General features: G+C 35.2%; 1 long non-coding RNA gene across 2 annotated transcripts in view; it reads right to left on the reverse strand.

Annotated features, from left to right (window-relative positions):
* LOC137636547 (uncharacterized) overlaps positions 1-24,055 on the reverse strand; it is a 79,190-nt gene extending 55,135 nt beyond the window's left edge. For both annotated transcript variants that reach the window (XR_011043147.1, XR_011043148.1), the window contains exons 1-6: positions 23,899-24,055; positions 20,830-20,944; positions 16,847-17,082; positions 11,252-12,100; positions 10,971-11,032; positions 8,107-8,230 (exon numbers count right to left, since the gene is read on the reverse strand). This is a non-coding gene — a long non-coding RNA (uncharacterized lncRNA). The remainder of the gene's footprint in view (positions 1-8,106; positions 8,231-10,970; positions 11,033-11,251; positions 12,101-16,846; positions 17,083-20,829; positions 20,945-23,898) is intronic.
* Between the last annotated feature and the right edge of the window lie 239 nt (positions 24,056-24,294).

Raw genomic sequence — 24,294 nt, forward strand, 5'->3', positions numbered from 1 at the left:
AAAATGAAAATAAACCAAGAATAAGTCACCAAAAATTCAAATATGAAAATAGACCAAGAATATTTCAACTTATTTCAGGATACTTAAGCACTATTTGTTGAGATCCAGGGGGAGGGGGGGGGGAACTATTAAGGAACATTTCCTGAAATGAGGAAAAAAGTAAAAGTTTTCAAGGCAAAAGAAATCTATAGTGATTTCAGAAATCTTTTGGGGTTGGTGAATTAGAGTGGTTGAATTTACTATAGAATATTGTATTATCATCCAACAAAAATGTATTATATAAAAAGGATTTTTTTGTTTGATAGCTTGAGTTCTATCAGAACTTCCAAGAAAAATCCTTATATCCATTGCTGCGTATGGTATCTATGCATGGGAAAAAAAAAAAAAGAATACATAGAACTATACCAGCTTACCTACCGGATATGCTCACAAAATGGCTGCAAACCACAACACCCCGTATGACTAAATCTGCTACCTGAAATGGAAAATGATACGTTAATAGTAGGGTGTTATTTACTTATATAATTGTTAAAGGATTTCCATAAAAATATTGTGGTAGCTAGAATGAAAGTTTAATTTTTTTGCAATTAAAAAAAATGATATGCAATATCCCTAAAGGTGAAAGTTAGGGATATTCGCGCCAGGAGTTAGAATTCTGGTAAAATTAAGGTAAAATTCTCTGGGATATATCACTGTAGTCAAATATAACACAGGAAGCAACTTTAAAAGGAACTTCCATCAGGACGACATGGCTACCGCACCCAAAAATAGATTTTTCGCTTCGCTCAAAATCAGTTTATTCAAGGAACAAATCTGCAAAAACAAAATTATAAACTATTATGGAAACAATGGATGTGCATTTATTATAAAATGGTAAAAAAAAAAAATAATAGTTTCTTACCTACCGCAACCATCAAGCACACACTGGGCACAACATAGTTTGGTGCTACAGAGGTTTCCGACACCTCAAACAGGCTAGCTTTGTCTTGTATCTTTCTTGGATAGGCAGCTTTAGCCTATACTTTTTGGCAGCTTGGCGTGGCCACAGGGATTGATAGGTCCGAGGTAAGCTTGAAAGTGTCAAGCATTAGTTAATGTCCCTAACGGCAACATTACCCTTATGATGGTACTAACCTCTTAAAGCAAGACTTTCTTGCAGGATTTCATCATTCAGGAACAAAGAAAATAATACTCCTCGCACTATACAGACGACGTGGGACCTCCTGGCTCAATGCAGGGGGTGAACATGGAGGGAAGAGCAGGGTTAGGTTCTTTATGCCCGTGTACCATCACCACCTTGCACCATGCTCCTCTGGCTAGCTGGAGTTCACTTCTTCCTACTCCTACACCTCTATCATCCATTGGGGTAAGCCCCTTCTCGTCCACTGGGGGTTTAGCCGTTTTTACTAAAGGGGGTAAGGCGCACAAGGTTGACGCTGATGGCAATGTATACACCGACGCACTAGCCCGCTCATCATCCTCCTCACCCTCCGTGTTTACAAAGGTACTCAGCAGCAGACTCATCCTCCTCTAACACTTTCCTCCAACTCCTTGTCATCCGGGATGTCAGTGACTTCCAGATTATCATGTACATCACTAGCCCAGGTACAAGACTATTTGATCATAACCCAGAGTGTGTTGATGCTTGGCCATGATTGATGAAAACTGAAATATGCAAAAAGGAAAATAGGCATTCATAGAAAAATACAATACATGGCAATATAGGGCATTTCAGCCCGCTCTCAGTATAGAAACCATTCACAACCTTAACAACAATCCTTTTTTATAAATGTCTAAACAATTGCACATGCAATCGTGTAAAAAATTTTATATTTGAAAACTTACTTGAATTCTGGATTCAATGAGTATCTCTTCCCTAGGGTATCTCACAAATATGAGAAGGCAGATAGCTGGAAGAAATGCCTCCTGATCAGACTGCTGCACATGGAACTGAGGACTGGCTAAATCACGCTAACTAGTACAGAAAGAATTATGGGGAAAAAACTAGTTTTTAGGGAAACACTGGGTTGTATGCAACCCATCACACCAATCCAGGGTTAATAGGCCCAGCCAGTATGCCAACATATGCGGGTATAGGAAGCAATAAAACCCTGAAAAAATTCACTGAGCTTCATATGGCAATGGAGACTGCATATACAAAGTCAAAATTCCTCTTTCATAGTTACAGTGTAATAAGTAAAAGTAACAAACCAAAAAAAATTGTTCAAGAAAATGCAGTATTTCTTCTGTTGCCAGGTATTTTGATAGTCATTACATCTATTATAAAACAAATTGTGAGTAATGGCATCGGTAAATTCCATGAGTCACAAGACATGTATTACACGGTAATTACACCCTTCAGCCGTCAGTCCGAGCACAAACCTAGAGTACACGTTTTGACTGACCTCTGACATTCGCTCTTACATCTTCCTCAGTTTCAGCAAGAATTTCATCATGCCAAAGAGGAAAAGAACTTCATCTCACTAACATAAGAAGAAAATTTACTAATAAGTTTACTCTTAAGAGTTCAGAAGTGAGTAATAAAACAGTGAAATAAGCGGAGTTAGTGAAAGATTGTTTAGAGAGATTATTACACCCTTCAGCCATCAGTCCAAGCACAAACCCAGAGTACAGGTTCGAGTTTGACTTCTAACATTCACTTTTTTTACATTTCTTAGTTTTGGCAAGAATTTCATCATGCCAAAGAGGGAAAGAACTTCCATCTTGCTAACAAAAGGAAAAGGAAAATTTACTCAATAAATTTACTTTAATATTAGAGTTCAGAAGAAGGGTAATCTCAACGAAATCAGCATAGTTAGTGAAGGAGAGAGATTATGAAGGAGTGACCCTCTCTCCTAAAGTAGCAAGATAATGAGCAAAGGAATCTAAGGGATTAAATGGTAACTGCTTTGGTTTATTAATATCCAAAATAAGGTACAAAATTTATAACAATCATAATTTAGTAATATTGTCTTTGTAAAAATACAAAAATACTTTGAATGCCTGTATCTCAAAACTACTGTATACTTATTGACAAATTTTATCCTGTCTCTAGCTTTCAAGATATAGCATACAAATTGTATATAATTTACAGACAAAATCTAATATTGGTTTTTTCCAGTATTTTCTTTATTTTTTTCCCAAATTTTTAGGGTATTTTTTTACCATAACGAAAAAATTCATGTCAAAATAAATGACATGAAAAGAATTCATATCAAGCAAAAAATGACATGAAAACTTCATTTGATTGGAGGTCTACATCAGGTCTATATAGGGTAGTAATCACAGGTCCTAATATTAATTATCAAGGGAGGAGATAGAATTTGAAAAACAAATTTTCAGGATAAATCGCCCCGGCATCACAAAACCAAGGGCCGGAGGAAAAAATCCCATGCAGTTTGCAGATGTCCTAAGTCACCTTATAACGTGGGATGAATGTCAGTACTGTCCTTAAAAACGGCATTAGCTGGCGGGCCCCCTTAAATATGCAGCCCTGAGGCTATACAAAAAGCTCCCAAAGACATCAGAATGATTAGATTAAGACTTTCAAATAGAAACCGAAGACTTTCCTGCGAGTGCTTTGATACTGGCTAACAGTAAATAAGCAATATGTGGTGTGCAATGTTGAACGCTTTCAAACTAACACGATAAAATGACTGGAGGTCCTGTAGAGTAGGGTTTTCTTGCTGTATAGGACAGGAAAAAAAAACCCTATGAGTAAATTAAAATAAAACTATTTACACAAACCTATGCATGCCTAACTTGCCTATATACAAGTAGGTGTAACAGGAGCAAAATTTTGACTGCAAGACTATCTTAGAACTAGTCATTACCGTAAAAATGTAAGTTTCCGCACTTAAAAATAGTGGAATTAGTGTCCATACTTCAACAGGCAACCAGCAATATCTTCAGAGGACTAACATTACCCAAGAAAGTTACAGACTAAAGCCTACCCGTTACTATATTAGCGAGTGAACGTCAACCTTTTTCCTAAAGTACCGAACTTTAATAACCACAAATTTAGAAGAACTAAGCTTTAAAATAAATCAGCACATTTCTACATTAAGTTCTAACACCAAGTTTCCTAATTCAGTTGAAGTGCAGTTATGAGCCAAAGGAAGTTAAGACTTTTAAGGCTTATGGTTCATCATGTGTGGTGCACCAAATCCATACCCTTTGAGATTCTAAGGTTTATTATGCAGCAATACAACTTTTGTAATGAAATTTAAAATTTTCAACTAAAGCCATAAAAGTTCTATTAAAACCTTCGAGGACATTTGCATAAACTGGTACAGCAACATCGCAAAAGTTATAAAGACAGTTTTCCAATTATCAAATTTCAAGAAACAAATAGGCAACCACTACAATTAGGGGCATTCAGTTCTCAAGTCACAAGACTTCATTTTATATAAAAAGATTAAGAATTCAAATGCATTCAATAATCTTATACAAATGAGGCTTAATGCATGGAAAACTTAAGATTTAAACTAAAACCTTTTCTTCTAAATTTGATTTTTAAGAACTGGCAGTATTCTGACCAATTCATTTATTACATTGTTTCATAAGTTTTATAAGTCAATTAGTTGACAGGATCCCTCTACATCAAGAAAATTATAAGAACCTGGTTTTAGTTTGGGGCAACATTGCTACTGGATAGATACCCACAATAATTCCTTCAGCACCAACTTACCTCTGCTGGTTTGCAGATCTTATTCTTTCACTTCTACCTGCAGGTAGAATGGAAGAGTTAAAGGGGCTTGTATCGGAATTTTATATGGTGCCACCGGGTAAGCGTCTATCTTTCTGCAGAATTACGTCTGTTTCTCAAGGGATCATAGGGGCTTATATCGGCACTGTATATGGTGCCACCCTGTCAGCATTGTCGCCTTACTGCAGAAAATCTTTATGGCAACTTTTGAGGGGCCATAGGCCGTTGCCCCGATAACCTGAAATGAAGCAGGTTTTTGTAGAAAAGATGGAGACTGGGGAAAGTCTAAAATGAATGTATCATCACCTAATCTAGGGCACTCTGGAACCCTTACTCAAATGTATGAATTACCAACACTTAATAAAACTCAAATACCATTACATGTAGCATAGGACTGACAAATTGCCATTCGACTTCGTGGAAATTTCACCGGTATAGAAAAATATGAACTACACTAAATATCCTAACTGCCGAATCAACAGCAGCCCACATAATTGCATTAATTCACACCCAGGCTACAGTCGCCATGAATGTTTAGATGAAGGACTTTTAAGTTTTGCAATTCAATGCATCACATCTGCAGTAATTTAACAGTCTTCTACATGATACTGTACTTGACTTTGGAGTTTGTACAAATTATTCATGCATTCACAAGCCTCTATGAGGAACATGAGAATAGGGTTAAATATGCATGGTCATCACATTTTTAACTATTCTAATGCTTCGGGGCTTTCGAGTAGTTTAACTAAAAATGCCCGAACACTCAAAAAGCTGTTGCTCACTTCCTAAAATTCCTTTACATCTTGTCAGTTCTTTTTACAAGTATTCTAACTGCACATTTTCAAGTTTTTCACTAAATGAAAGTACATTACATACAAACCGGGTTTAGAAAAAGTACAACTTCTACTGACAAGTGACCCTTGAGCTGAAATATAGATCAGCTACACTACCTTACCAGGAGCCATAAAGAGTTTATAACTTGTGTTCAATGAACTTTGAAAGGGCAATTATCCTAACAATCATACTACAGTATATTGCTAATTCCTTGAGTGTTTCAATTACTGTAAATTCAATTCACATGTGCTGCTAATGTTACTTTTAATAATCCAAAGCTTTTGCAGTATTAAGACCATCACATTTTCTATAAAAATTTTCATGCAATGTTTTGATGCATATTTAAGCAGCCATTAAAGTTGAGCAAAGTGGGTTTAAAAATTTCTGACTAGGTCACCCACTAGTAGCTTTATTTGCAACCCTAGTATTACTTCAAACTTGAAGCATCACTGAACACTAGAATATATGCTCAGAAGACTGAACAGAAAATTTCCTAACTTTAAACATTTTGACTATTTGCTAGTTAATAATGCGTTGACTATTTGCTAGTTTATAATGCTTATTCTATAAATTCTCCATTGTTAAATCAACCTACTTTAGATATTTATTAAAGGAGTTAATACTAAAATTGCTGTAATCCAAATTACAGCAACATTCTGGATTTTAACAATTTAATAGACAGCTATACTTTAGATACTAAATCAAGTCCTGAAGGCTTTGTCCAACATCTGCACTGAGCAAATAAGTGTTTATAAAAAAACAGTAGAATGCAGTTACTTAGCAAACATAACAGCCATTAAAAATACCATTAACACTAATATTCAGGAATTTAGGACATTCAGCTAGTACGGAGATCCGAGAAGCCACTGAGTGTAGGAGTAACTTGGAAAAACTAGGTTTCTAGATAAAAATTCAATACCTACAGTGGACCATGATGTTCACTTACCTACAGTACAAGAGTACAGCTTCTGCACTTATGGTTCTGGGGATTCTGTTAACCCTTTTACCCCCAAAGGACGTACTGGTAAGTTTCACAAAACCCATCCCTTTATCCCCATGGATGTACCGGTACGTCCTTGCAAAAAAATGCTATAAAATTTTTTTTTTCATATTTTTGATTTTTTTTTTTTTTTAGAAAACTCAGGCATTTTCCAAGAGAATGAGACCAACCTGACCTCTGACAAAAATTAAGGCTGTTAGAGCAATTTGAAAAAAATATACTGCAAAATGTGCTGGGAAAAAAATAACCCCTTGGGGGTTAAGGGTTGGAAATTTCCAGAGCCTGGGGGTAAAAGGGTTAAGAAAACGAGTCCAATCCTATCTAATGAATCACAGGATTTGTTTCATTTGGAACCAGTTTCATGTCATTAGCCCCAATAAATAGGTAGATAGCTGCTGGTCAAAAGTTCATGTACAGAATTTTGTATTTTTCCTAACCCAGAAGTGCTTGCAACACCAACTAAGGCAAAATTAAATATTACCAGATCAAAGTGATAAAAGCCATGAACCCTTGCATACTGTTTCCTCGTGTTACACTTCAAATACATCTAAAAATTTGCGAAAGGTTTGAAAGCTGGCAAATGGCTTTGAGAAGTTCTATAATTGAATGCTCATAAGATTTTTTTTTTTCTCTACCCATTAGTTCTAAGGTAAACAGACATTTAACACTAAAGAAAACCAAAACATTATCAAGATGCTATTCGAAATAACCACTCGCAGGAAAACTAAGGATAGTTGTTGATCACTAAATTAAGTTGAAGACAATTCTAACTTTTTAAATACAAGTAACCTTGTTTTTGGTTAGTAATTATTTTCAGACCACTTAACGTACCTTAATATACAAGCAGTATATGACCCTGTAAGATGTTAGGCAAGTTCTAGTTCTTTCATACATTTAGGTTTCCGCTGATTATGCTACAAAACTATTGAAAGAGGTCCTTTATAGGTAGATTTCATATTGCTTTCCACAACCCTAAAACTGGGAACACAGAACACCAACCTTTACAAACTCTGCAAGGGAACCAGTAGAGAGCATACCATGTCATGCCAAGCAGTCTATTTGGCTCTCAACTCCACTGGTTAATTGTATGTATTCTCTTCAAAATTAAATGGATTTATTTCATAGCCCACAGATCCACCAAGGTAAGGTATTTTTAGGATGTTCACAAGCTATTCCAAATTTTACCATGTACTGTACTTGATAGTAGTACATTTCCAATGTACTGCCGCATCGCTTTACTTGGACTTCATCCAAATGGTTACAGATTTATCCTTGGGTTAAATTCAACGTTACTACAAAGTTTGGTTAAAATTGGTACAGTAGTTTTGGTGAAAGTTGCTCTAACAATAATACATTATGAAGGGAATTAACTAAGTTTTCACCTGAAATATTCAGGTTACTGTATACCAATCATTGCCAAACATCTTACAGTATATAATCAACTTATACAACAGTTTTCCCTTTAAAATATAAATACAAGTACCAAACTAAAATCTCAGCCAGTTGTAACATTTTTCAATATGCGAAAATTCTTAATATCATACTAATGCCTTTAGAATCTTACCTGCATTTAATACTGCACAGATGCTTTGATATCTATAATAGGTTCTACATAAGATTTGCATTGGTTGAGTCTGCTGGCTTCACTAAAGGTCTTATCCTTTGTAGTAAGAGGCATTTCCCTACACCTGTAAAATATGAATTTTTTAGATTTACAGGAAATTTATTTCAGCAAGTAATCCTTAGAAATGTTCATGATACATTAAAACCCAGTCTTATTTTCTACAAGCAGTTTACTGCACTGTTCTTAACTACTTTTCATTTAGATATTGTGTAGGTTACAAGACAAATGGTCATTTCACAGAGGTTACTGTATAATATTTTACACTTTCTAAACTTTACATTTATAAACATAAATGAGGACAAATTAAATTGGGGTTAAATACAATGTTCATCACACTGTAGCCTCAATTCTAACTTTGGGGAAACAGTTTCAGTGGGGAAGGTCTTCATGTAGCTAAAACAAATTACTCATTATTAAAAAAACCTTTAGCTCACTTTCAGAAGTAAGCTATTCTGTCACTAATCTAATCAAAGCCAATATAGATAAAACTATTCCATAGTGATTATTCATCTTATATCAATGTAAATATATGTCTGATCATGCCAGGGGAGTATACTGGGCCCAATCTTATTCTGTATCTACAGTATACTATTCGTCTGTCATTACTACAAAAGCATGATGTGAAGTTTTAACTATTTGCAGATACAATTTTACCTCCACAATTGATATAAACTACACCGAATTCTTGCCAATGTTAGGGAATGGATGAAAATTAAAATATAATTAAAATAAAAGTATATGGTGGTTGGAAAGAAAAACCAGCATAAATTTGGGCATTAAAAAAAAAAAAAAAAAAAAGTACAGTATTGACTATCCCATTATCTAATTTGAGATCTAGGTGTACCTCACCTATTAAAGCAAGGATCGAGTAAAATATGCACAAAACCCATTAAGTTATCAGAACTGGGTGTCCAAAGCATCTAAGAATTTCTATATATTGTGCAGCCGAATTGATAACCAATCCACGAGGGTAACTGGGGAATGTCTTAAGTATATGTTGCCTAGGTTAGGTTACCTGGGCAAGGCGAGATCTCTTACCTATATCACCGAAAATGACATACAATTGACGCAGTTAAAGGAAAATTTTATGCATATAAATCTTTACAAATATAAAAATGCCTAAATAGCTTCATTAATAAATTATTAATGCTATTTTAAAAACCGGGAATGTCGTTCTACTAACTAAATAACACACCCAACGAACAACAGCGCCCATGGCACCTCCGGTAACAGGCCTAGCTCCTAATCACAATAAGTTACTCTAATTTCAGTGTGAGACAGGAACTAAAAACACATTGTAAAGATTCAATACTCAACTTCTCAGAAGTGAAAGAAGCTGGAGAATGCATAATAAAATTCTTGAAAATCAATAGAAAATGTCAGATCAATAGGGAACTTGAGCGAAATAGCTACAAGATAAGGAATGTTCGCCATATTGGATATGGCGCTGTTTTGATACTCAATGGTATGATTACTAGGGTAACCTTGATAGGGCTCCCCTTCTATTCTGCCACTTTCCCCTCGAAGCGTTGATTAGGGGTACAGATTGCTATGTGACATGTCATGAATACGTCCTCTGATATCATGCGATATCCTTGAGAGAAATTTAAGGATATTCGCGCCAGGAGTTAGAATTCTGGATACCTTAAGGTAAAATTCTCTGGGGATATCACTGTAGTACATATATCCCTTAGGAAGCTACATATAGGAACTTCCATCAAGACGACATGGCTTGAGCCCAAAAAAGGGATTTTGACGTAGGAAAAATCTATTTCTGGGCGAGGGACCTGTGCCGCCCAGTGAATAAGCTCCTATTAGCACTTATTCTTAGGTAATTTACTGCTAAATATACCAGAGAAAAAATGTAAAGGAGTGCTAGGTTGACTAGCTCGCTCACCTATTGGTGTCGGTATGGAATTGGGCGTATAATCCAGTGGTCCCGCACCATTTAGATTCATCCACGACAAAGACCCCCAATAGAGGAGAGCCGTTCAACCTCACTCGGCACCACCAACTCTGCATCCGCTCAGAACTCAACTCCTTTTTAGCACGCCTGTGTGGTAACCCGCTAGTTTGTGCTCTCGTGTTTTTGCCTTATTTTCCTTGTGATTATGGCTTCTACATCGGTTTCCCAGGAGACACCGTCTAAGTCAAGTACCAAGCTATGTTTTGCTGTGTTTTGAGCAATCTAGATCGTTTAATATTTAAGTTATAAGAGTTTATTCTCTTCGATCATCTCGGTCTTGCTCGATTCGATTTTTCGCTTCGCTCAAAATCCGTTTTAAAGGTATCATGGGTAAACATGACCCATTAAGTACAAAAAAAAATTTTAAGTTCCATTTTTGAGCCAATTCACAATAAATGCTCTAAAATACTGAGAAAGTAAATAAAAGCCAAGTTTAAAATAAAAATTTATTGTAAAAAAAAAAAAAAAACACTTCAGCAAAATTCTGAAGGAAAATAGACTCTAAACCAACAACTTATTCCAGGATACTTGAGCACTATGTTGAGATCCTCAAGGAGAAACCACTATGGAAAGTTTCCTGAAATGAGAAAAAGTAATAAGATTCTGGCAAAAAAATCTATCATGTTTACAAGATTCTTTTGGGATAGGTAAATAACACTGGCTGATTTTTTTTTTTTTAATAGAATATTGTATTGTCATCCAACAAAAAAGGGTCTTAAGTTTTTTTGAGGATCAAGTTCTATCATGAAAATTTCCAAGAAAACTATATCCATTGCTGAGTATGGTATCCATGCATAAAAATCAGAAATTTTATGTATACACAGCTATGCCAGCTTACCTGTCTAATATGCTCACGAAATGGCCGCAAACCACATCACTTTATATGGCCAAATCTGCTACCTGAAACAAATGTCAATTTTAGTGCATTATTCACTTACATATGTATATGTTTTGAGGAATTGACAATAATTTTGCAATTAAAAAATAAAACTATCATACAGTATAAGTTACCATAAAAGGTACAAACTGACAAGAAAAATTATAAATTTATGGAAACTATAGACAACACACATTATGAATTATAGAATGGTAAAAAATACAAAAATTTCAGTTTCTTACCTAGATCAATCATCAAGCACACACTAGGCACAATACAGTTTGGTGCTGCAGACAGGTTTCAGACACCTCAAACAGGCTGTTTTCATCTTGTAATCTTTCTTGGATGGTCAGCTTTGGCATAGTTCTTTTCGGCAGCTTGACGTGGCCATGGGGATTAGCAGGTCCGGGGTCAAGTTGCTGAAGCTCCAAAGTGTCAAGCATTATTTTACATCCCTGAAGGCAACATTGACATTATGATGGTACTGACCTTAAAGAGCAAGACATTTTCATGTGCTACAATTTCCTGCAGGATTTTGTCATCCAGGAATAAAAATGTCAACATCACGCCACGCACTATATAGAGGACGTAGGATCCCCTGGCTCAATGCGGGGGTGCGAACGTGGGGGGAGGGGGGGAAGAGCTGGGTTAGGCTCTACACCAGAGCACCATGTCTCCCTATATAAGATGTATTGGAGCTCCTCTGGCTGGCTGGAGCTGGAGTTCACCCCCCTCTTCCTACTACTATCCTCCACTGGGGTAAGCTGCTCCTGGGGGGGGGTGGTGTTTAAGGTATGTAAGGTTAACGCTGATGGCGATGTGTACACCTACGCACTAGCCCCCTCATCATACACAAATGCACTAGCCCCCTCATCATACACAAATGCACTAGCCTGCTCATCATTCCCCTCACCGTCAGTGTTTACAAAGGGAATTATCTGTGTCACCAACCGATTCATCCTCCTCCAACACTTTCCTCCAACTCCTTGTCGTCCGAGATGTCGGCGACTTCCAGATTAACTAGCTCAATTAGAAGAGCTCATTTTATCATAACCCAGAGTATGTCGACGCTTGGCCATGATTGATGAAAACTGAAAATTGCAAAAATGAAAATTAGTTTTCACAAAAAAAAAACAATGTATGGCATCTCATACACTCATGTCATGCATGCGGTGTAGAAACTACTTCACAAACTTTACAACAAACCTTTTTATATACAGGTATTGCTCTACTTACGACCGAGATTGAGACGAGTCGTAAGTCGAGTTGGCCGTATGTCGAACTAGAAAAGTGAAGTTTCCGTAGATTTATTTTGATAAGTTATGATTCGGCAATCATTTGGATCATATTTTGTCAATATTTTCTTACTGTCTATCATATGCTCTATAAATGCATTATTGTATTCTATTCATCAATTTTGAAGCATTTTACAATCGAGTACTGAAAATTTTGTTTACCTTTGGTTATGATCAGCTGATCTGAAAGTGCTGCTACCTACCGTATCAAAATATGGCGTACATACGTATGGCATATTTTCTTTATCATTTCTTAACTTATTAGAAATATCTTCATGATGAATATTACATCAACGCCAATATGTTACAGGAAATCAGTTTCCATACAGTTCGTCTAATCATTAGGTATAATGCGAAATCGTTGTAGCTCTTTGTGTGTTTGTGCGTGCTCGCTCTCGCAATCGCATACGGGTAGTTCATTTTTAAAGCTTCATACAGTATTGTACTTCAATATTAAGCCTTTATATTTCATTAGACATTACTGTGTTTAATTGTGGTTTATTAAAGAATGTTTTTATTTTATTTTTCAATTTCTTGAGCATATCATTAATCAACAAATACTTAATTTACTTTCGGTTGGCATCAGCTGATCTCAAGGTCACGCTGCCATATACTATTATGAGCACATATGTAGTGCGAATAACACTAATTTATATAATTTTCTTGACATTCTAAATTTCTTCATAAAGCATATTACATCAGCGCCAATATGTTATAGGGAATCACATTTTCCATACAGTTCGTTTATAGACCTTATTACTAGTTATAAAAGGAATACGCTCTCGTGCTCTGTTTATTTTGTTTTCAATTCAGTTGTATATTCATATTTTTTTTTTGAAAATTATTAAAAAAATTCTATATATTATTCGATGTTTCGATTATAGGAATAGTAACGCATCGGAAGGAAATCACTATTTGCCTCTCGCCTTCCGCCAGAAATATGACGTCATCAGACTTTTTTCTTAAATTTACGGTAAGTTGTACTAATCTTATAACTAATGATACAGACCACTAAAACACTTGATATCGTTACTGGGTGTTTCGATGATGGGAATGCTGTAATAAGATTACTCGGTAACAATGAAAGGAAATCATTCTGTTTGTCAGCGCGCTTCCGCCAGATATATGACGTCACAAGTCACGTGACGTACAGTAATCTCTACGAAGAACGACTTGCAAAATATGTAAATTCATTTTCTTTGTTTCTCGCAAGAAATGAAAAGAAAATACTAACTTAAACAAAAGTATTTTATTTTCATAATGTTAAAAGGAAATATATTTTCAAGAAAATATTTGCCCTAAAAGTATATTTTCTTTAGATAAACATCGATCCATTATCAGAGATTAAAAAAGTAGCGTACAGTCAAATTTACGTTACGTAGCACTCATGACAACCGATACAGAACCTCAAAATACTTTGTATTGTTATTTAACATTTCGATAATGGAAATACTAATATCAATCGTTAGCCTATTGGAAGGAAATCACTGTATTGCCCGGAAGCTTTCCGCCAGTGATGTGACGTCACCAGACATATGAATTCGACAGATATTAAAACTTTTAATTATTTTTAACTGAGAATAAATACTGAATATTAACAATAAAAGAAAATAATAATTTACCAAGATAAATCAGTTTATATGTTTACAAGAAAATAGATTATTTTCAAGGAAATATTCGTCCTATTTCCGATAAACTTGTGACTTCATCACCCTGAAAAAATGGTCGTAAAGTCGAATAGTCGTATGTCGCATAGGTCGTAAGTCGAGCAATACCTGTACATGTCTAAATATTATTGCACATTGAATGTAAAAACTGATATTTGACGACATGCTTGAATTCTTGATTTGATGGGTATCTCAAATATGACAAGGAAGATAGCTGGGAAGAGATGCCTCCTGACCCGACTGCTGCACACACGGAATTGAGGTCTCTCAGGTCTGTATTACGCGCAACCGGTACCGACGAAAAATTATGGGAAAAACCTATTACTGGGCTCGACCTGTGTCCCTACGTGAAATGTTCCTTAAAGCACCATTTCTAAGGCATAAATACTGCTAAATACACCAGAGAAAAAAGGAATGCATGGAATGCCAGGAATATACCCAGCTCGCTCACTCAACGAGTGTGTTTAGTTACTGGGCGTGATAGAACCACTTTTTTTTAAACTCTGTAGGTCATACAAGACCCATCGTAACTCAAGGGTTAAGGGGCCTGGCCAGTATGCCAATACCTGTATATGGAGGTATATGAATAAATTCAAAACCCTGGAAAAATTCACGTAACTTTGTATGGCAATGGAGAATGCGTATACAAAATTGTCAAAATTCTTCTTTCATAGTTACAGGGTTATTGGTAAAAGTAACTATAAACCAAAAACATTGTTCCCTACAAGAAAGTGCAGTATTTATTGTTATCAAATTTTGAGTTGTTAAATTTTATTGTAAAACAAGTTTTGAACAATGGCATCTAAATTCCATGAGAGGCAACAAGTTTTGAGCAACGACTATAAATTTCACGAGTCGCAACAAATTGTGAGCAATGACATCTGTATTAATTCCACAAGTCATGACTGCATTATACAGTAATTACTCTTCGGCCGTCAGTCCAACCACAAACCTCTATGCTTGAGTTTGACCTCCTGACATTCGCTCATTTTACGTGCGTTTCGGCAAGAACTTCATCATGCCAAAGAGGGACGAGAATTTCAACATTTTGCTAACAGAAAATTCGCTTTAATATGAGTTCAGAAGTGGGTAATATCGGTGAAATCAGCATAGTTAGTTAAGGAGAGAGATGATCAAGGAGAGACTGTCCTGCCTAAAGAGCAAGATATTGAGCAAAGGGATCCTTCTGATTAAATTATGATAAGCAACTGTGTTGGTTTATTAATATCCAAAACCGAACAAAATTCAAAATCATTTAGAAATAGTCTTTGTAAAAATAAAAAACTGAATGCCATCTCAAATTATTTATTGACCTTCAAATTCTATCTTCTACCTTAGTTTTAAAGACATAGCATAGAAATTTGGTATATGACTTAGAGAGTCATAACATTCTTCCAATAGTTGTTTCACATTGTTAATTTTCTGATTTTTGTTGTTTATTTTTTTACCATAATGAAAAAAAGTCATATCGCGCCAAAAAATTACTTAGGACAAAACTGAAGGTTAGAAGCAAAATTCCCATGCAGTTTGGAGATGTCCTAAGTCACTTTACTAAGTGGTATGAATGTCAAACCCTGTCCTGTCCTTAAAAAATGGGCATTAGCTGGCAGGCCCCCCTTAAATACAGTATGTGGCACCAAGACTATACAAGCAACTCCCAAGACATTCGAATGATTAAGGCTTTTAAGAGGAAACAGAACTTTATTCTTATTCTGCGAGTGCTTCGATACCAACTATTCAACAGTAAACTAGAAATATGCTGTGTGCAACGTTGAATGCTTTCAAACGAACACTAAAATGACTGGAAAGTCCTGTAGAGTAGGGCTTCATTGCTGTAAGGACTGGAAAAACAGCCCTTGGAGTAAAGTAAAATCAACTGCAATTATTTACACTTAGAACTATGCTTACCCAACTTGCCTATATACAAGTAGACTGAGCAGGAGCAAAATCTTGGTTGCTAGACTATTTTAGAACTGATCATATTACTATAAAAAAATAAGTTTCCACACTTTAAAAATTGTGGAATTTGTGTCCATACTTCAACACGCAACCAGCATTATTCAGAGCACTAACATTACCAAAGAAAGTTTAAGACCAAACCCTACCCACTATTAGGGAGTAAATCTTTTATGAAGTACCGAACTTCAATAATATTTCGAAGATCTAAGCCTAAAAATAAATTAGATTCCTACACAGTTCCAATGCCAACTTACCTAGTTCAGTTGAGCATTTATGAGCAAAAGGAACAGACCTGCAAGGCTCTAGTTTAAATGTGTGGTGCCCTAACCCCAGCCCCTTTGAGCTTTAAAGGTTTATGCAGCCCTAAATCTGTGATGAAATTTAAAATTATTTTTCAACTAAATCCACAAAAACGCTATCAAAATCTTTAAAGACATCATAACTTAAAAACTGACCAACATGCAAAGGCCATACTAAACTAATTTTCCCACTATCAAATTTGTAAGAAACTAAAAAATTAAGGAAACTACTACAATAAGGGCCATTCAGTTTCCAAGTCATAAGATTAAGATAGTTTTTATAGAAAATAAATTCCGAATTTCCTTATATTCACCAGTCCTATCTAATTAGGCTTGATGCAGGGAAAATTTATTATCTAAACTAAAAACTTGAGATTCTTTAAAATTACTAAGAATGTGGTTTTTAAGAACTGGCACTATTTGACCAGTTCATTTACTCCGTTTCCTTAGATTTCTGAATGTGTCAATTTAATTGACAAGATCCCTCTACAGCTGAGAAAATTAGGAGAACCTGGTTTTTGTTTGGGGCAACATTGCCACTGGACAGATAACCACAACAATTCTTCGTCAACAACTTGCCTCAGCTGGTGTTTCAATCCATTTATTCTTTCACTTACCTGTGGGTAGATTGGAAGAGCTAAAGGGGGCTTTTATCAGCGTTTTACATGTTGCCACCCGGTCAGCGTCTCATTCTGCAGAAATTTGTTATGACCGTTTCTCAAACGATCATAGGCAGTTAACAGGGGCTTTTATTGGCACTGTATATGGTACCACCTTGTCAGCATCTTCACATTACTGCAAAAGTTATTTATAGCATTTCCTGAGGGGTGATAGGCCGTTTCCTCCACACAACCTGAAATTAAGCAGCAGTTTGTAGAAAAGATGTAGACTGGAGTAGTGTCTAAAATGGATGCATCATGACCTAACCTAGGCACCCTCTGGAACCCCTACCAAATATATGTATTACCAAAGTTAATAAAACCCAAAAAAAAACATTACATGTAGGCTAGGATTTGACAAATTATTTGACAGCAAATTTCACTGGCATAGAAATATATGAACTACACTAACTGGCAAAATCAAAAGCAGCGCACATCAAAATTGCATTAATTCATACCAAGGCTATAGTCCATGAATTTTTAGATAAAGTACTTATGAAATGTTGCAATTCAATTAATCACTTGTTTAAAGGACTTTACAGAATGACTTGTACAATACTTGACAAAAATTCATATAAATTATTAATTCTTGCAAGCCTCAATGAGGAGCAGAATAGGGTCATCACATAGTTAACTTATAATGCTTTGGGGTGTTAGCTTGAGCTAAAAATACACTAATACACTTTGAAAATTGAGCTGTTGCTCACTGCCTAAAATTCCTATACACCCTGTCTTATTTTTGCAAGTATTCTAACTGCTCAGTTTTGAAATTTTTCACTAAATGAAAGTACTATACTTACACAGTTTAGATAAAGTACAAATTCTACTGGCAAGTGACCCATAAGCTGATAAAAAAAATCAGCTCCACTACCTTACCAGGAGCCATAAATCTCCAGGGGGTTAAAAAAATCAGCACTACCTTACCAGGAGCCATAAATCTCCAGGGGGTTAAAAAAATCAGCTCCACTACCTTACCAGGAGCCATAAATCTCCAGGGGGTTAAAAAAATCAGCTCCACTACCTTACCAGGAGCCATAAATCTCCAGGGGGTTAAAAAAATCAGCTCCACTACCTTACCAGGAGCCATAAATCTCCAGGGGGTTAAAAAAATCAGCTCCACTACCTTACCAGGAGCCATAAATCTCCAGGGGGTTAAAAAAATTACTCCAATACCTTACCAGGAGCCATAAATCTCCAGGGGGTTAAAAAAATCAGCTCCACTACCTTACCAGGAGCCATAAATCTCCAGGGGGTTAAAAAAATCAGCTCCACTACCTTACCAGGAGCCATAAATCTCCAGGGGGTTAAAAAAATTACTCCACTACCTTACCAGGAGCCATAAATCTCCAGGGGGTTAAAAAAATCAGCTCCACTACCTTACCAGGAGCCATAAATCTCCAGGGGGTTAAAAAATCAGCTCCACTACCTTACCAGGAGCCATAAATCTCCAGGGGGTTAAAAAATCAGCTCCACTACCTTACCAGGAGCCATAAATCTCCAGGGGGTTAAAAAAAATTACTCCACTACCTTACCAGGAGCCATAAATCTCCAGGGGGTTAAAAAAATCAGCTCCACTACCTTACCAGGAGCCATAAATCTCCAGGGGGTTAAAAAAATCAGCTCCACTACCTTACCAGGAGCCATAAATCTCCAGGGGGTTAAAAAAATCAGCTCCACTACCTTACCAGGAGCCATAAATCTCCAGGGGGTTATAACAATGTATCCACGACTTTGAAAAAAATATCCTTATATAATCATATTGCACTATAACACAAATTCCTTTACAATAAAAAAAAATGCTGCAAATTTCACTTTAAATGATCAGTAGTTTTTGCAGAATTAAACCACCTTCACATACAATTACTTTAAAATATTTTCTTGAAAACAAACAATGTTGAGATGCATATCAAGTCTGCCATTAGCTTTTCAAACTAGGTCACTCACTAGTAGCTTTATTTACGGAGCTAGTATTACTTCAACTTTAAGCTACACAAGAATGAAATGTTTTGAAGACTACACTGACAATTTCCAGACAACAGTTTTCAAACAATGAATCTTTGCTAATGTACAATGCTTATTTTAACATCCTAGTTTGCAATGCTTATTTTGAAATTCTCCATTGTTAAATCAACCCAATTTAGAAATTTCCTTATAGCAGCTAATACAAATTGCCGTAATCCAAAACATTCAGATTCAATTTAATAGGCAGCTATACTAAGATGCTAATAGTTCTGAAGTCTTTGTCCAACATCTGCACTGAGCTAATAGTTGCTTATAAAAAAGCAGTAGAATGCAGTTACTTGGTAAACATAACCGTCATTAAAAATATCCAATAAAACAAATTTTCAGGAATTTGGGCTATATTCGGCCTGCACAGTGTATGAGTAACTAATATATTTTAAAGAAAAATTTAATACCTACAGTGGTCCATGATGCTCGCTTATCTACAGTAAAAGTAGAGGTTGTGCACTAACGGATCTGGGGACCTTGTTACGAAAACTACTCCAGTCCTACCTAATGAGTCTATAGTTTATATATGACATCTGTTTTTGTATATGACATCTGTTTTGACATTACAGTTTTTAGAATGATTTATTGTTAATTTGTTATCTTAAATTAATTTCCTTTCCTCACTGGGCTATTTTTCCCTATTGGAGCACTTGGGCTTATAGCATCTTGCTTTTTCAACTAGGGTTGTAGCATGGCTAGTAATAATGATAATGAATGGCAGGGTTTTACTTCACACACAATTACCAGTTTCAAGTCATTGGCTCCGTTAAGTATGTTGATTGCTGTAGTTAACAGAATTTTGTTATTTTCCCTAACCCAAAAGTATTTGCAACACTAACATTAGAAAAATTATATAACAGATCCAAGTGATAAGTCACAAACCCTTGCATAGTGTTTCCTCATTAAATTTCCACTGCTTCTAAATTTGCGGAAGGTTTGAAACCTGGTACTGCAAATGGCTTTGATAAGTTCTATAATTGAATGCTCCAACAAAGATTTTTTTTCTCTATCCATTAGTTGTAAGCTTAACAGCCATTTGACAGAGAATTGAAGCATTAATATACTATTCGAAACACCCACACACATGAAAGGTTATGTCTGTATGGAAAGTTGTCAATTACTAAATATTAAGTTGAAGAATGAGTTAACTTCTTGGATACCAGTAACCATGTGTTCGGTTAGTAATTATTTTTAGACCACTGATCATACCTTAATACACAAGCAATATATGATCCTGTAAAATGTTAGGCATGTTGTAGTTTTCATACATTTAATTTTCTGGTAATTTTTCCTACAAAACTATTGAACAAGGTCCTTTATAGGTAGATTTCATATTTTCCATTAGCCTAAACTGAGAACACTGAACCTTAAACTAGAAGAGAACCAGTAAAGGATGCCCTTTCTCTGTAGAGCAGTCTATTTAGCTCGACTCCAATTTAGCTCAACTCCACTACTAACATTTTATGTCTATGTATTCTCTTAAAAATTAAATGTATTTGTCCTTGGGTCACACCCCACGTCTCAAGTTCGTTAAAATGGGTTCACTATTTCTAGCACGTTCACAAACCAACCAATTCTTACTTACTTAATGGTATTACATTTCCAATGTACCGCTGCATCCTTTTACTTTGTTTAACCAAATGTTTACAGAATTATCTTTGTTATATTCAACATTACTATAAAGTTGTCAAAATTGGTATGGTAGTTTTGGTGCAAGTTCCTCAAACAATACATTACGGGAATTAACATTTTCACCTGAAATATTTAGTCGATACCAAATAATCATTGCCAAACATCTTACATTATATAACCAACTTATTCCCCATTAGTTTTCACTAAAAAAAAATGACAATCTTGAACAGTTTAAAGATACCGATTATTTCCCTATATGCAAAATTCCCTCATACCATACTATAACTACTATATCTTACCTGCATTTAACACTGCACATTCAGATATCTACACTAGTTCTACTCTAGATTTGCATTGGTAGTGTCTTCTGGCAAGGTCTTAAGCTTTGTATTAAATTGGAGTTTTCCCCTACACCTGTAAAATAAGAATTTTGTAGATACAGGAAAAATTTATTTCTGCAAGGAATCCTTAAAGTGTTCATGATACATTAAAAAGCAGTTTTTTTTGCAAATGGTTTCAGTTTTTTTTTGCAAGCAGTTTATTGAACTGTTCTATAACTTCTTTTAGATATTGGGATACCTTACAAGGCATACCTTGTATGGTAATTTTACAGAAAAATTTCATAATATTTTATGCTTTTAGAACTTTACGTTATTTACACAATGAAGAAAAATAAAATTAATGTTTATTAATGTTTTTATTGTCACTACATTGCCTCAATTTTAACTTTAAAGAAACCCAGTGCAGAATGTTTTTGAGTTGCTTAAACTAAAAATGCATGGATACTCAAAATAGTAACTGATGCTCACTTTCTATATGAATCCTATATACCTTATGTCAGTTCGTTTGCAAATTCTTTAAGTTTTAAACTAAATAAAATTATATACAGAACATGCATGATATGGCATTTAAAATATCAAAATAAAAGCCAAATATCACCAAGAAAAAAGCAGTCGGCTATCATACTTGACAGGATCCGCTAATACTAGAACTAGTTTGACAGGTTCTGCTAATACTAGAACTAGCTTCCCAGGAGCTAAAACTGTCCACTAAACCTACAAAAAGGCAAATTATTCTTACATAATTGTACTGTATCATTATTACCTTCATTTTAAATTCAATTTAACTTCATATTTGCTGCAAATTTTGCAAGTTTTGCATCCTACGTGTTTTACCGCTTTCATCTATGATGAGTTTCAGTATTTTCTATAGAATTTAGCTACTCTGTTCTGTTATGAAATTTAAATTTAAAGCCTATTTATTTTACTAGATAACTCACTAGCAGCTTTATTCATGGAGCTAGTAATATTTCACTTTTAAAACACTAAAAATTAATGCCAGGTTTAAGACTACACTGATAAAATTTCTTGGCAACATTTAAAAGTTGCTCATTAACAAATAACTAGTCATATTGGTAAAAAAATGAAACAAGTCTACGTAGTTAGAGAACCCTATTATTTGACATTTCTTTTATACCACTTAATACTATCACTACAAGCCAACAAATGAGGCAATGTTACGGGGGTTAAATGAGGCAACAGTAGAGGGTTAATTTAACAGGCCGTGATACTCTGATACAGTACTCCAAATAAGTGCTGAAAGCTATGTCTATCAGCAAGCTTCTTTAATAGGTACAGTAGCCTAATCATGCCATTAAAACTATTAAACTAATATTCAGGAATTTGGGCCATATTTGCACTCCACGGTGCTCTGAGAAGCCGTTCGGAGTAGGAGTAACAAAATAAAGTTTTGTTAAGTTGGCAAGTGTTGAATGACGCCATCGGTGACATACAGTGGTACCATGGGTGGAGGGGAAATGTAACTGCTCCTCACCTATTCTTACCCTTAGATTCCTAGACTGGGTTAAGTCTGTTAGGGATGCAGATATCTATGGTTATCTACATGTACGTCCCCGATTATACACTATCTCAAGATGGTCGTTCCGGGGGTTAGAACCCTGTGATACCCTACATTCTCTAATAATATCACTAGCATAAATATTATACAGTAGGAAGCTGCCGAAGGGACCTTCCATCAGAACGACATGGCTATCTAACACGAAAATAGCTTTCTCCTACGTCAAAATCAATTTTAAAACAGTGCATCATGACATTCATTACCACTTATATACAATAGTACAGATCGTGCCCATATGGTTCTGGGGATCTTTTTAAAAAGCGCTATCTAATGATGCAACAGGTTCTCTTCATATGAAAGATCCAGTTTAATGTCTTATCTCATTAAATTCTGCAAATTAGAGAGGGTTAAAATGGTGTAAACAGGTTCAAGTAGGCTAGTTATTTATTCTAACCCAAAAACACTAGCAACACCAACTATAACTATAGCTTTACTAAATACTAACTGGTAAAAAGGGATAATCACGAACTATTACGTGTTTTTCCTCACGTCAAATTTCAACAGCATTTTGGCACTTGCGAATTGTTTGGCCTTTTTGGCAAATTAATGCATAGAGTGAATATTTCAGTTACAGGCCAATTATTGTTCTGAATGCCAAGATCTAACTACAAAGTTTTAAAATCAAATGTTTTAACATTTAGATTTTCTTTCCTTTATCCATTAGTTCAAATGCAAAAATGACCAAAGCATCATTATTAAACTATTTTAACAACCCACTTGCATACATGGATGTATGGGAAGTCTCTGCTCCATGAAAGTCATGAAATTTAAAACCAAATTGACTTTTTGGACACCAGTTTCCTTTGTTTTCTAGTTGGTAGAAATTTACTAAAGATCACCGAACATACCTTACACAGTATACATTCAAGGTAAAATTTCACCAATTATGCTTTGATTTCAGTTTCATAAAACTGCCATTAAATTTTCCTACAGAGGTTCAATGTAATTAAATCTTAGTTTCCATAAGCCTGAAAATTAAGACATACCTCATGCCAAGTTTTGATAAAATTGGTTCAGTGGAATTTCCATAATGTTCACAAATAGACAATTGCTATTTACTTAAAAGATTGCAATAATGTTCAAAGTCCTGCTGTGTACTTTTACTTTTATTGGCGATTCCTCCTTGGGTCATACCCAAAATGACATGTTTGGTCAAAATCTGTAGTAGTTTTTGTTTAAAGTTGCTCAGAAAAAAGTTGAAAAAATACCTTCAGAACACTGTGGCGAAGGAAATTAGCTATAAAATACCTAGTTTCAACTAAAAATTTCCAGGGAATACCAAATAATCATTCGCAAACATCCTAAGTTATAACCAGTTTAATTCATTACTTTTCCCTATACAAAGATCTAAGGTACTAAACCAAGATCTTTGCTAGCTTGAAGGTACAAATTACTTTTAGCCATGCAAAAGTTATACTGTATACCAAAGTAATAATTGAGAACAATCTTACCTGTAAATACTGTACTGATATATTCAGACATACCATCTAGATAAGTACTTGGTTTTAGATTGCCCTGTCGTACACAAGACACTGGCTCTTGCATTGTCATACTGTAAACCTAGATTCGGATCTAGCGAAGGTTTCTTTTGGATGGAACTGCTGGCTACACGAGGGTTTTCCCATCTATATTAATAAAAGGGCGATTTCCCTTACAACTGGAAAAAAGAATTTATGTAGATACAGGAATAAAAGTTTTCTAGAACCAAAGTTAAAAAAGTTATAACTAAAGTTTAAAATTATACCATTAGTTCAACATTTCAAATTACTAGTTATTTAAATGACTTGTCACTAATTTGATTAGAACTTAGATAAAATGCTCAAAATTCAGTGAATTTATGAAGTGAT

The sequence above is a fragment of the Palaemon carinicauda genome, unplaced genomic scaffold (genome assembly GCF_036898095.1).
Source record: "Palaemon carinicauda isolate YSFRI2023 unplaced genomic scaffold, ASM3689809v2 scaffold323, whole genome shotgun sequence".
In the NCBI taxonomy this organism is placed as follows: domain Eukaryota; kingdom Metazoa; phylum Arthropoda; class Malacostraca; order Decapoda; family Palaemonidae; genus Palaemon; species Palaemon carinicauda.